The sequence below is a fragment of the Colossoma macropomum genome, unplaced genomic scaffold (assembly GCF_904425465.1).
Source record: "Colossoma macropomum unplaced genomic scaffold, Colossoma_macropomum, whole genome shotgun sequence".
Taxonomy (NCBI): domain Eukaryota; kingdom Metazoa; phylum Chordata; class Actinopteri; order Characiformes; family Serrasalmidae; genus Colossoma; species Colossoma macropomum.
The window spans coordinates 10,207,222-10,221,330 of NW_023494790.1; the positions used below are offsets into that span (position 1 = coordinate 10,207,222).

The window sequence follows — 14,109 nt, forward strand, 5'->3', positions numbered from 1 at the left end:
TCTATTAACTCTAAAACGTCAAAATAGAAAATTTGGTTTGAAGATTCAACTGCATTCCATCAAGGTTCTATTTTATTAGAAGACAGTAGAGCACAATTTAAAAGATTTCAACATCTATTACTATAAAGTTTTGCAACATATTTTGTCCCACATAAATTTCACTGATAGATGAATACTTCTAAAAGTTGTAATAAATAATACCAATGTGCTATTATCTCAACTCAGGGTTTCTGCTCCATCTCAAATTTCCATACCTTTCCAGACTTAACGGTAGATCTTTCAGACCTCGGCTTCCTTGCACAGAAAAGAAAGCCTCTTTACTTTTCTGATAACTACATCACTGCATAACTCAGTTGTTCAGACAAGGTTAATATTTGGTTATTTGTGTTGATATTTATATATGGAATTAAAATATCTTGCTGCGTGAGTCAGAATGCAAATTTGGTCATGGATGTTCAGATTTGGTTCAGTTATAAGGCATTTGGGGCACAGCTGTTTTGCAGGCTGTGACGTACAGGGCATAGAGTAGTGTACAGCTCTATGTAGGAGTGCGCATTTTGTTGCACTCTTCTTTCCTTGCTTTTAATGATATCAAGTTCGTTCTCGCCAACACTCTCATACAGTGGTAAACATTTTGGCTACACTGATTGTCTGCTCCAAATGACATGAAAAACAATCTGCTTGTACGATAAAATTATTTTTCTGAATTGTGAATTTTAGACTGTAGAAAACAGAATAGGGGAAACAGCCTGGAAACAATATTTTTTTCTACAGTTTTTCATATTGTGTAGGAAGTCAGTCATCTATGTTAGGTCAATCTGCGGCAGACAAACTCCTTTCTTTGTAGGCACTGCACAGTCACTCTCATTATTTGCTTCACTCTCTAATTTTCATTATTTGGACAAGTAGAAAAAAAGTTTTTTTAATGGCAATTTCAATGCAGTTAGTTTACATTGGCAACGGCGATCACCTTAACATGAGTGAAAATGTTTGACTACCTGGCATATCTGATTTGTGATGTTCCCCAATATGGTTTTATACCGTGCTGTGAGGCATCAGCTGATGATCGATGTACATGTACACATACACACATTTGCAAATACACAAAAATACACGCACAGGTCACCTCTTCCTCACAAATATTTAGCAATTTACACTTGTACACTTTATTGAAATTATTAATGTATATTGATCATTTTCTTGGTGAAAGCATAAGAAAAGCAATAATTTGGATGCTGAAAGGCTAGACTTGTAATTGATGCTTTGCCCTACATATGTTTACATATACATATTAATAAAACAAATTACAAAAATATCAAAATATTGTAAAGACTCCTTTTTGACACATTTTAGCATATTAGTATCTTGCAGAAGTTTGGGCACCACTGGTCAAGTTACATGTTTAGCTGTAAAACACAGCCTCTACACTTCTATACATTTCAATGCACAATTACTGTTTCTTGGCTGAATTTAATACTGGGGGAGAGAGAAAACTATAAAACGTGACCTGTGTACATTTTATACTTTACATGTTTTTCCAATATGTTACACTCAGCAATTAAACAGAAACAGTGCACTAAAATGTAAACTTTGCAAATGACTGTAGATACATCAGCGACATCTGATGGGATTCTGCAGAATGCCACACATGACACTGCTGCAATAAGAAAACTAAATTCCATTTCTGTTGCTTTTTTTTTATTTTTTTTTACACTATTTGAAAAGTGCCAGATGCCCTGATGCCAGATGTTGCATGAACATTTTTATGACAACAGAAAAAAAAACAAAAAAATACTCTTGTAACTCCTTTGGCTGTATTAACAGACTAAAATCTCAAGCATGTTACAGCCTAAAGCTTACTATTCAGTAACGGTTTGAATTACACTGGAAACTGGCTGACTGAGTTATTAGGTCAGCAATAAATGTTCAGACCCGCCAACAGGTTCTGGTCATTTAAGGGGTCAACAGATGTAAACCACTGTTAAGGTCTTTTTCCTTTTCCTATAAAGCTATATAGGAGGTTTTCTTATGAAGGCTATGATAAGTTAGCCAGCCACAAAGAGATGGACTTTCCTGACAAAGATCCCCACACGTCCCTCCCACTCTCTTACACACATTCCTCCCCCTCCTCCCCCTCTCTCTCTGTCTCTCTCTCACACACACACTCAGCCTCTCAGACAGAGTGGAGCTGCAGTCACAGAATGAATCTCCAGCGCAGGAGCGAATGTCATTGCTGAGAGCTGGCGTTCTTCCGTCCGTCTGCAAGCGTGTGCGAGTGAGAGTGTGTGTGTGCGTGTATGTGTGTATGTAAGCGAGCGTGCGCAAGAGTACGGGTCATGTAGAAATGGCAGCATAGCAGCGTAGCAGCTTGGACTCGGACGCTATTGGGAGTCTCTCTGTGGATGTGTAACGGCCGAGTGGAAGTGACTAACGATCTGTTTACGTCTGTGGAGCAACTTCCAGCATGGCAGGTCCTCTTCCTCCTCTCTCATTCCTTCATCTGCCCTCTCTCCTCTGCTGTCTTCCACCCGTCGGAGCCCTGCTGCACTGAAAGAGCGAAAGTGTGAGAGAGGAAAGAAGAGAGAGGACATGCAGTGGCCAGAGCAGCAGGCTCTGTCTCAGCTTCATCAGTGACCTGCATCTGGAGGTGAGTGACACATTATGCTTTACTCATCTCCCTCCGTCTTCTACCCTTCAGTCCTCTTCCATCTTTTCCTTTGCTCTCCTCTGAGGCCACAGACAGCAGTGAGCAGACAGAGCAGGCTGAGGAGTCAAATTCTCTAGGATTGATGTGCAGCCAGGTGTTTCTGCCGGTGAATCCTCATTACTGCTGCAGCACAGCACACTTGAACACAGACACTTTCACGGAAAGGAATTTCAGTGACGCAAGGCAAGTGTTTAATTTGCTGGAGGTTGCAGAGAGCGTGAGGAGGAAAAAAGTGCCTCACAGACCGAACGTGACTGGCCATCAAAGATGTGACCCAGCACAGACGTGACCATCACCACTGCGTTAATAGGAGAAAGCATGATGAGACTGAGCAGACATCTGTTTGTCTCAGTGTCATAGCAGACCTGGGCAGTACCATCAATATACTGAGTGCACTAAAGTACCGCAGTTTTGTATTGCACTCAATACGACACATTCATTCAAATTCAGTTCACGCACATATTCACAGCAATGCTGTTTCTTCTTAGAAGGTATAGCTTGGGATTGAATTAAAGTGAGTGACAAGAAAGACAACTCAAAAAGGAAGCATAGGGAATCAAGATGTATTGGGAGGGAAAGTTTTTTTGTTTTGTTTTTTGGAAATCAAGCATATTAATAAAGAGTTTGTTCCTCCTTTCACTGCAGTAACAGCCTCTACTCATCTGGGAAGGCTTTACACAAGAGTTTGGAATATTGCTGTGAGGATTTGACTGCATTCAGCCACAGGATCATTAGACTGCATGATAAGCGCCACCCTAACTCATTCCAAAGGTGGTGGATAGTGCTCCCTCATTTCAGATATACAGCTCCACTGCTCCACAGTCCAATGCTAGTGTGCTTTATAGGCCTCTAGCTAACACTTCACATGGGGCATGGTGACCTTAGATTCATGCAGCTGCTCCAGGGCATCCCATTCTATTGGTGATGCCTTTCAATGGAGATTTCTACTGAGAACATCGTTGATTTAACTAATTATAAAGGACTCTGGATACCTACACATGATATATATATATATATCTCTCTCTCTCTCTCTTTCTCTCTCTCTCATATGCATATATATATATATATATATATGCATATGAGAGAGAGAGAAAGAGAGAGAGAGAGAGAGAGAGAGAAAAAGAGAGAGAGAGAGAGAGAGAGAGAGAGAGAGAGAGATGGCTGCTGTGTGTCAGTGTGTCCGCAGTTCTGATGAAGGACCTTTAACTGAAGAGTAATCTAGATTAATGCATTGCCATGATCCACAGGGTGCACTCAAAGAGAAAAGCAACAAATCCCTCACTCTCTCCTTATGCTCTCTAAACACACTCTCTTTTTCACATGCACAGCTACTTTTTCCCATAAACATGCACTCAGAGAAGTACAATGAACAAATATTTTACTCTGACACACCGAGATGGTGAGCAATATATGCAGGACCATGTACGTGTGAGACAGACCAGGCTCCCCCTCTTCACAGTCCTTCATTCAGAACAGACCGCTTTCCTCTATCACACGACCCCTTCACCCCATCAACCAGATAACATCTGCCTCAGAGAGGGGGGAAGAGAACAGTAGAGAGTGTGTGAGAGAGAAAGAGAGAGTGAGAAAGCATGTCAAGGGGAGAAAGAAGCAAGGAAAAGAGAATGAAATATGTAATAAGAGAGACAGACAAAGATAAATGAACGAGAGAGAGAGAAAGAGAGAAAGAAATGCTGTGCCGTGTTTTACAGAACGTGATTTCACAGGACAGTGCACGGTGGTTCTCTGACTGGTAGAAACAGCCTAACAGCACTGAAGCTCTGATCACTGAAAAAGAGCAGGAAATGTTCGTAGCCTGAGCGCTGAGGACTCTCTCACTCACCCACGCACATGCACACACACGCACACAGGCACACACACACAGATCCATACACATAGGCTGGCCGCAATCACACCAAAGCTGCCTCCACCCCGGCCAGATGTTGGCTTTCATGTGGTAATGGGTTTATTTATTAACAGCCCTGTTTTCTGCCTGCACCCTGACGAAGGAGAACGAGAGAGAGAGGAAGAGAGAGAGAGAGAGAGAGAGAGAGAGAGAGAGAGAGAGAGAGACTGTGCAGGGGGTGGAGGGAGACAGAAACAAACACATGGCATACAAAAGAGAAGCACACCTGAGACCAAATCATTGTGCATGCATGTCTGAATACGCATATATGTGAACGCATGTCTGTGTTGCTGCGATTGATGTAGCACATTTTGTATAAAGTGGTTTGTATAAACGCAAGAAAACAGGGCTAACACACAACATCAGGGCCAACAAAACAGTGCTGATAATGTAAAGTGCTATTTTTACAAGATCAATATTTCTTTTTTTGAAACCGAAAGAGCAAAAAAATGTACGTAGATTATAGTTAGGGTTGTGTAATAAATAATAAATATGTAATTATTTATTATATGCAGCTGTTGTTTCGACAAGCACCTTGTATCTACAAAATAGTAACTCTACAGGAGAAGTAAAAAAGACAATCTTAACTAGGAACAAAAGTTAGGACTTAAAAAAAAAGTATCTAAAACATTTTTATTATTATATTATTACTATTATTGTTTGTTATTAATTCATTATAAAATTTTAATATATTATAAACAGCAGCTGGCACTGTCGAAGTCCTGATATACATACACATACACACACACACACGCACACACACACATATATACATATATATACATATGTTTTTTTAACAGTTTTGCTTTGGACAGCAACTATATGTGACATATCAATACTTTCATGTATATTATACATATACAAATAAAACATATATGACAGGAACAACCCCATGTCCTGAGGTTGTGTAAAAAACAAAAACCTGTGTGTGCGCATGTGTTTGGCATCAGGACATCACAGTTGGCATCACTGGTCAGGCAACATTCTGTGTCTCTGTGCTGGCAGCATTTCTAACACTGTCAAATGGCAGAGAGCGAAATAGGGGCCACTTGTGATATCTCTGAACCCAGCAGTCTACAAGTGTGTCTCAAACACCTGACCCTCTGCCCTCTCCAGCTCCCCTGCCCCACAGCCAGCACGCAGCAGCTGCTGCACGTGAGAGAAAGCATGATGATGAGTGACTGAGTCACATTCTGAACGGAGAGAGCAGATCCAGGGTGATGCTAGAGATACAACAATTGAAGGCTTTTAATTTACACAGACAGTTACAAAGGCTGATGTAAATGATATAGCTAGCACACACAGCAAGAGGTGCATGGGGGGTGCTGAGGCCTGTACACACTTAAAGTGCAGTCTGTAAGTAACTGTGACCATTTGGGTTGATTTGGCGCAGTACGTTGGATTTGAAATAAAACGATATAGGAATAAAAACGTCAGCAATTACAGCAGTTAATTTAAAGCTGTTTAAAAGTACACCGTTTTCTGGCCAGCCAATCGTTGGACCCGAACCCTGCTGAGTATGCATTTTACTTTCTGAAGGCAAAAAGCTCCCAAAACAAGCACAAATTGTAACTGAATTACAAATGTGACAGAACCCAGCATTAACTGATGTCTATAGGTCCATATTCTGGACAGTTTTTGATTACAAAGGATTTTTTATTTGTAAGATAACATGACAAATCATTTAAAATCATCTTAACTTGCTGAATTACTCCTATGGAACAGTGGGACTACGTATAGAAAGGACTGTGGAGTCTTTATGATTCACTGTGTACAGATATAAATACCCACAAATCGAAGCTCATTATCTGCATGTCAGTATTACAGCCGTTTATTTCTACTCCATTCTATTCCTGGAATATAGCATCACAAGAACAAAAATCATGTTACTGTCCAATTACTTATAGACCGCAATGTACATACACACATTCAGAAGTATATTAGTGAATGAGCAAGATTCAAATCTCTCTCAGTGGGACACTCACACACACACACACACACAAGCAAGAATTGGCCTGTTTTAATGAGTTGGCTGGGGATGGGAGAGTGTGTTTTGGCTTAGCTCTAACAGACGTATACAAGAACATGCACACATACTCTTGCTTGCATGTGCACACATTCTCTAAGTGAAGGGAATGCCCAGGGTGAACCTGCTGGGTACGGGCTGTATATAAAGCGCTCTCTCTCTTGCTCTCGCACTCTCTCTCTCTCTCTCTCTCTCAGTGCTGCAGCAATATCAGTGTTTCTCAGTCCTTTTTCTGCTCATGCACATTTGAGAGTTCTTCCTGTTCCACTACACATGAATCCACTAATCAAGCAACTAATAAGTCCTTCCTCAGTTGAATTCGGTGTTACAGCCGGGAAACACTTGTGTGCATGGTAGGGATGTTTCAGGTTATTTTCCATAAAGTCCATGAAGTCATAAAGCCATGGGGCCAGCTCTGACCAGAACCAGGTCAAAAGTTTGGACGCCCAATGTCAATACTTAGTAACCCCTTCTGGCAGATATCATAGCTTACAAACACTTTTTGCAGCCAGCTAGGAGCCTTTCCAGTCTTGTCACGGAAAATTTCACATTCACATAGTTCTGTGATGTTCTTGAGCTGTCTTGCATGTGGGTAAGATCCACCTACAAATTTTTCAATGATCTTCAAGTCAAGGGCCTGCGAGAGCCATTCCAGCTTGTGTTTCTTGAAGTAGTTCATGGTGGATTTTGATATATTGTTTCAATCACTGTCCTTTTGTAGAAGCCAGACTCTTTTCAGCTTCAGTTTCTTGGGTGTCACATTTGCTTCAAGAATTTGCTATTTAGTGAAATCTTCCATCGACTCATGCAATGTTTCCTATGTCACTGGCTGCTACACTTCTGTACAACTTCAACGTATAACGAATCTCATCACAAGATCATACAAGACTCACATCCAGAGTTATGAGCCGATGAAGACAAGTTAAGATACACCTGCCTCTCACTGTGTGCAACTACTGGATTTGTGTGCCTGTCATCTGCCACTTGCCTGTAATTGGTGGGTTTATGTGTCCATCTTCATTTTGCGTGAAACTGACCAATGAACACTCAGGAAATCACTAAGCACTTTTCCATCACATCGAAAACCTTTCATTTTTCATTCAGTCACCTCAGACATAGACATGAAATGGTGTGTAAAAAGTTTGCAGCTGCTGAAGTTGCTGCAGTGTTTTTGGAAAGTGGCGATAAGGATGACATTTATCTACTCTTTAATTCATACGGTCCACTACTTTTGCGAACATAAGACTTTGGTAAACCCATTTCAAGCACCAAAACAATTCATCCACATGAGTAAAGCTATGTTTTCATAAGGGATATTAAGAATTTCCAAAGTTGGACTTCAATTCTTCAGCTTTAGGACCAAATTTCTTTACACCGTGGTCAAAAGGGCCTCATTATAGAGGGAGCTGAGACTGTTCTGACCATTCTGATATATAATGTCTGGGTATCATATACAAGTGCTTTTACAGGCATATTTAAGAACATATGCAAAAATCAAGAAAATGACTTAGACCTCAGGGGGTTAATATAGTCTAAATGTCTGAGTGTTCTGTACATGGCAGGAAAATATAACGCCGATTCAAATGTAACCTGGGAGAAGGATAGAGAATCACTGCATTAGATGGTTAAAAGGTCTCTAGTGGTAACCAATTAGCAGCTGAGAGACACGCCAGCAAAAATCAGACTAAATGTTAAACTTGGGCTCACAAAATCAAAAACACCAGTGAAGGTCAAGACTCCATCAAGCACAAAATCCCAAATCAAAATTTTCAATCCAAGTCATTTCCTCTATGACTAAACAACAGCTAAAATCAAGAGCATGTAACGTTCTATTCTGACCCTGCTTTTATTACACAAGGGTTGGTAAATGTTAAATTCAGAGGCAACAGCAAAGTTCTCTGTTAGCTCCTTTAATGCCTCTAACAGTGGATGGCTCATGCTGAGGCAGAGTGACTGCTCTCCACTAGTCAGACCACATCTGCTCCGACCGGAACTTAGAAAGACACACAATTCACTCTACACATCTTTTTACCTCTTGTTCTCCAAGTCCAGCTCTCTCTACCTCTCATTACCTCTCCACATCTCTTTTATCGTGTCTCTCTCTCTCTCTCATTATCTTTGCTCATCTCTGTCTCTCGTTAGGGAAATGGAGTGGCTCCTATTGGAGTAGCGAGACAGCAGGGGGTAAGTTCCAACACACATTTGATTTTAGCTCTGCACAGCCAAAAAACAGAGAGAAAGACGCACAGAGAGCCAGGCAAAAATAAGACTGTGATAGACACAGAAAAAGGCCAACAGAAAAGCAGACAGAGACTGAGACACACAAAAAGACACCAGAACAAAAAGCTCATTTCAGAAATACAAAACTTTGTTACACCAGTGCTATAAATATTGGTACAAGTGGTTCAGACACTGCAGTGTTCCTGGAGTTTTAAACAATATGTACACTTACAAGTTTACTGTCTACTCTATTAGTCACACCTATCTTGTTGGTCCACCTTCTAGATACAAAGCCAGAGAAGACTGCTCATCTGTTGCTGCAAATAATACCTGCTTAGTGGTGATCCTGACCACTGATGAATCAAGTCAAGCCAAGTCACAATATATTTATACAGTGCTTTTTACAAGACGCAAAGCAGTGTTAGAGAAAGAGAAATAAAGCCTTCAGAGGAACCAAGACTCAAAAGAGGAACCTACCCTCCTCTGGTTAACACTGGATAGCAAAACAATGATACAACAACAGCAATATGAGCAGAGGATAAGATTTTACAATAGATTTTCTCAGATTTACAATACATCATACTGAGAAAAGAGAAAAGGTATTAGAGTGTCACTGGACAGTAGTATTTGGATTAGATATAAAGCGGCATGGAAATTTAATATTGAGATTATGTTGAGCAAAATTATCATGGTTACCAGTATTACTGCAGTATTGTTAAAATGTGCTAAAAATGTTCAAAAAACTACAGATACAGAAACTGAAATAATTTCACCCATTTTTATATAAAAAAAACACAAATAAAATTAGCAGTACTGCACATTTTGTTCGCATAAACATTAAAACAATATAGCCAATACCATATGTAAACCATAACAAGTGAGCAATAACATTTAAGATGGCACTATGTGGCTGTGAGGGATTCAAACGGTTCAGAAGTTTTATTGTGTTTTCAACTTTAATTCAGTACCGACTCTGCTTAATATTACTACTTCTCCTTGAAAATCTAATTTAGGCTCTTAATACAGGTCTTAATTATGCTTTTAACGCTGGTAACACTTCCTGATAAGGACATTCAGACTATAAAAACTATCCTAACTGCAGGTTTAATACGAGGCTTAAGTCTGCTTTCTATTCTCCAGCTTCTTGTTAGAATTTTCCCAATTCCACCTTAAATGGTGCTGCAGTTACATTCTGGCACCTGAGACATTATAATAACTACTACACTATTTAAGGTTGAACAGAAAAATTAAAAGGAGAAGAAGAAGCTGGCAAATAAGAAGCTTCCTTCAGCTTTGTAGTTTTAATATTAGTAGCTTTTTTGATTAAGGTGATTTACACTAGCAAAATATCCTACCTGGAGTTTAATGTATGGAGCTACCTATAAATATCCACTATGGTAGGACATTTCGACAAAGAAGCATAATTTGTCAGGACACATTCGCTAAAGTAGTGGGTAGAGGTCACAAAGATGAGTCACAAGATTTGAAGTGTTGCCCCCTTTCACAGTGATTTTCCTAATTCTTGTTCTGCAGACAGGGTGACTATATTCAATAAAATTTCCCTCTGCACTCTTATAAAAATAAAAATACGACCACACTTCAGACTCAGTCCTCGTGGAAAGCTGAAAAATCTCCAGAGCGCCATCACTGGCTTCTGCCATGTTTCCTCTGACACAAAACAAATCCACGTTGCCAGCCGCACCTGCATCCTGGAGACTGTTACTAACTTTGGGTGATGCTGGAAGGTATTTAACGAGAGTTTTTCAAAGCACATAAATCGGCTGTGGTTTTCATGATAATTAAAATCTGAAACAGTAATACTGTGAAACCAGTAACCATTTCATCACTATTTAGGTTAACCAATGCCAACCAACAAATACTGTTAAAAGAGTATCAGAGTAACAATGACAATGAAAAATCAGTCACTGTTACCAGTGAAAACCAGTGACTACTGTTAGGAGTGTATCAGAGTGAAAATCAATGTTAAATCCATAAACATCAGTGTTAGAAGCCTATCATGATTATGTTAGTACAAATATGCAAAGAGTGCAGTGCATTGTCAGGGAGGTAAAACAATATCTGTGATTAAATAATTCTGGTTTGAGTCTGTGCAGGCACCAGCATCATCAGGAAGGTGAGTGAGGTAAAGGGGGAGTAACACACTATAAACAGACTACAGTTTATGATTGTAGAACTACAAGTGCGCCTATATGGTATGTGGATCTAATAAAATGAACAAAGAATGTAGATACAAGGCGTGTGTACCTAATAAAGTGATCAGTGAGTGTATATTGTTGCTGTCGGAACAAAACCTTGTATCTCCAAAACAGTAGCTTCACAGGAGACGGAAAACATTCTTAACTTTTAATGTGAGTCAATGTAGCAAAATGCAGATACAAGGTTTTGTTCTGACAGCGATGATATACAGTACTCTACAAAGGCCTGAGGCATCCAAGCAAATGGTTTAAAACCAGTTATCTGGGTAATAAGTCTGCTTTTTTTCTTGTAAAAACATCACATAACATTAGAATAAATTCAAACCAACAAACAGAAAAATCAAATGTGATTTTCTTGTTCTAAAAAAGTAGCTGATCTCTTTCGAGCTAGTAAGAACAACACGGGTTTGGTTCCAGATTTCTCCTCAGTGAACTCCAGCCATCGTATGGATTTGTTACATGTCATCAGCAGCAAACCAGATTTAATTTAATGAAGGATTGATCACCCAAATTATGGGGCTACATACACAGAATCACTACTTTTTGTGTTTATGCACTGCACATATTTTTCTCTGGGCAAACAAATGCTTACTGCCAAGATAAATTCAATTTTAAATACAATTTAATTGTTATATATAGACTTTTGCATAGTACACAGTATATACAGAGAGAGATAGAATGAAAGATGCAGAGACAGAGAAGACAGAGAGGAAAAAGACATGGAAAGATATTCAACCTCTCCTCCATCAGTAATCAGAATGGCCACTCGTCTGACTCAAAGACAGATGATGACTTTGTCATTCATGACCCCTGACTTTGACAGATGGCGACTGGTTAAACCAGAACACGTCTGCCAATCTCTAGAAAAGCTGGCACCCCCTTTTTTTCTCTTGAAAACCGATCTATTATGAAAGTGGGCCCTGTGAAATATTCCAGCAGAATATAACAGTTGTGATTTCAGGCTGTAGATGAAATAATACGTTCTTTACTGTCACTGTAGTGTTGTGTATGGTGTGTGTGTATGGAACAGAACATAAGAGCATGTGCATACAGCTCCCTGGTGTGTTCTGTTACTATTCTACAATGACTCAGAGGAGGTGTCATTATGGGCTGCCTCTAGCCATCAGACATGCTTTAATATTCAGCAGTAGAGCACAGGCAGTGCGGGCAGAGTCTAATCTAAACCCACGCACCACACCAGACACACACCCCCACCTTCACTCCATTCTTCCCACCCTCTCCCTCAGCATCCTTCCTGCCCAAGCCCTGCATCGTTTACCAGCCTGGAACAAAACACACACATAGCACAAAAGAAACGCACACCCCATTTGAACTCCACTCATTAATCTAACTTTAAAAAGTACTATTTGTTTTCCATTTTTACTTTACACTTACACTACAGTATTTGAATGCTTTACCTTTTTTCAAGTCACAGAGCCACTCAACTACAATTTATTTCACCAGCAAATGCCTTTAAAAATGGACAGTATTTGTTACATTATAGAATGTTAAAATCTAAATAAATAAATAAACAAATAAATAAATAGTAGCTGGTTTTGTTTTGGCATTCACATATCGTCGTCTCTGGGGCTGAAACAATTATTCAACATTACTGATAATGAGGAAAAAACAAACAAAAAAAAAAAACAAAAATAAAATTCTGTTGTCGATTTTGTGTTTACATTTTCAGCCTAACCTAGAGTATTTCAACTTCACCTGAAGAGGGCAGCAATTTACTTATAGTATCTTACCTATGTAAGCAGACAGCAGAAGAAAAGAACAATTATGACTGGAAGTTACAAAGTATTTTTTCTTAAAATTAAGAATAGTATAATATATATACACAACATATCGATGTTGTTGCAAGAAAACCTTGTATCTCCAAAATGCTAACTTTACAGGAAAAGGGAAAAAACCTACTTTACTTTTAATGTAAGTCAATGAAACCAGACTGTTTTCCAAGTTGTTTTGGCCCATTTCTTTCAGTCCATTCATCATGAAATTTACACACAATGTAAAGGACAACAGGCATTTTCAAATTATGTCAAAAATTGGAAAAAGACAAAAATGGAGATATGAGGTTTTGTTCCAACAACAGTGATACATAAGTCTGACTTGTTACCTTTGACCACCAGAAAAGAAAAAACGCTGCTGTCGATTCTGAAGCAGCAGAATGGTGAGTGCAGCTTTTCCTCCATGCTGGTGTTCTGGAAAACCGACTTACTCCCTGATGATGTTTGCACTGTAAGTGATCTGTCAGAATGAGCTAACGTCACCCTTATAAACATCACTAAAGCTTACACTACTAATGTTAGTTGCTGAAATAATCTAAGTTTCTGGAATAAGCAGTTTCTGTTAATGTAAAGTATTTAGCAGCTACTTCAAAAATGTATTCAACATTCGAATTTACTTAGGAGACACTTTTTTGTGAAAAAACAATGGCATCCATCCATCCTGGAAACAATTCAGCATGTTTACTGAACTTACTGAACATTAAAATAATAAACAGGTTAAATGATGCTGCAGCCTGAAGAGCTATAGCACTTATTGTTGGATATTGCTTATAGACCACTGAAGAGGTGTCATTCATTCTGTAGTCAGCACCAAGGTCTTATGCCCATATAACTCCAGGAACTCCAGAACTAAAAGGAATTTCTCCATGAGAAAAATTAGAATTTCCGAAGAATACGTCTCTCGCATGCTGTGGTAATAAAATGTTCCAAAGCGGATACATTACTCCTATGAACATTTTTCTCTCGGATATCACTGGGCCCTTACGCAGTCAAAAAGAGTCAAAGTATGAATACTGTTACATATAAGTTAATACTACTGTGCACTTAATTGACGTTATTAGACTGGCAAGCCAACACGCTTTGCCAGTGTGGTAGCCATACAAGATGACCTGCACTGCTCAATATGACCAGACTGAAAGTGGTTCTGACCTTTTTTAAAATTCTCAACGATCTGGTCATCCTTGAAGAAGGCTGACATACCACAAAGACATACAACCACTATAGCCCATGTTCTAACGATT

The 14,109-nt window shown here is 39.3% G+C and overlaps 2 protein-coding genes across 3 annotated transcripts in view; one reads left to right on the plus strand and one right to left on the minus strand.

Annotated features, from left to right (window-relative positions):
* Positions 1 to 14,109, minus strand: part of dock1 (dedicator of cytokinesis 1) — a 293,715-nt gene that overhangs the window by 115,477 nt on the left and 164,129 nt on the right.
* LOC118809101 (inhibitory synaptic factor 2A) overlaps positions 2,183 to 14,109 on the plus strand; it is a 42,836-nt gene continuing 30,909 nt past the window's right edge. The window contains exon 1 of one of the 2 annotated variants that reach the window (XM_036572083.1): positions 2,183 to 2,647. The gene's annotated coding sequence lies outside the window, so the exon portion shown is untranslated. Of the gene's footprint in view, positions 2,648 to 8,805; positions 8,824 to 14,109 lie in introns of those variants that run through there. The other variant, XM_036572084.1, reaches the window with a different exon arrangement.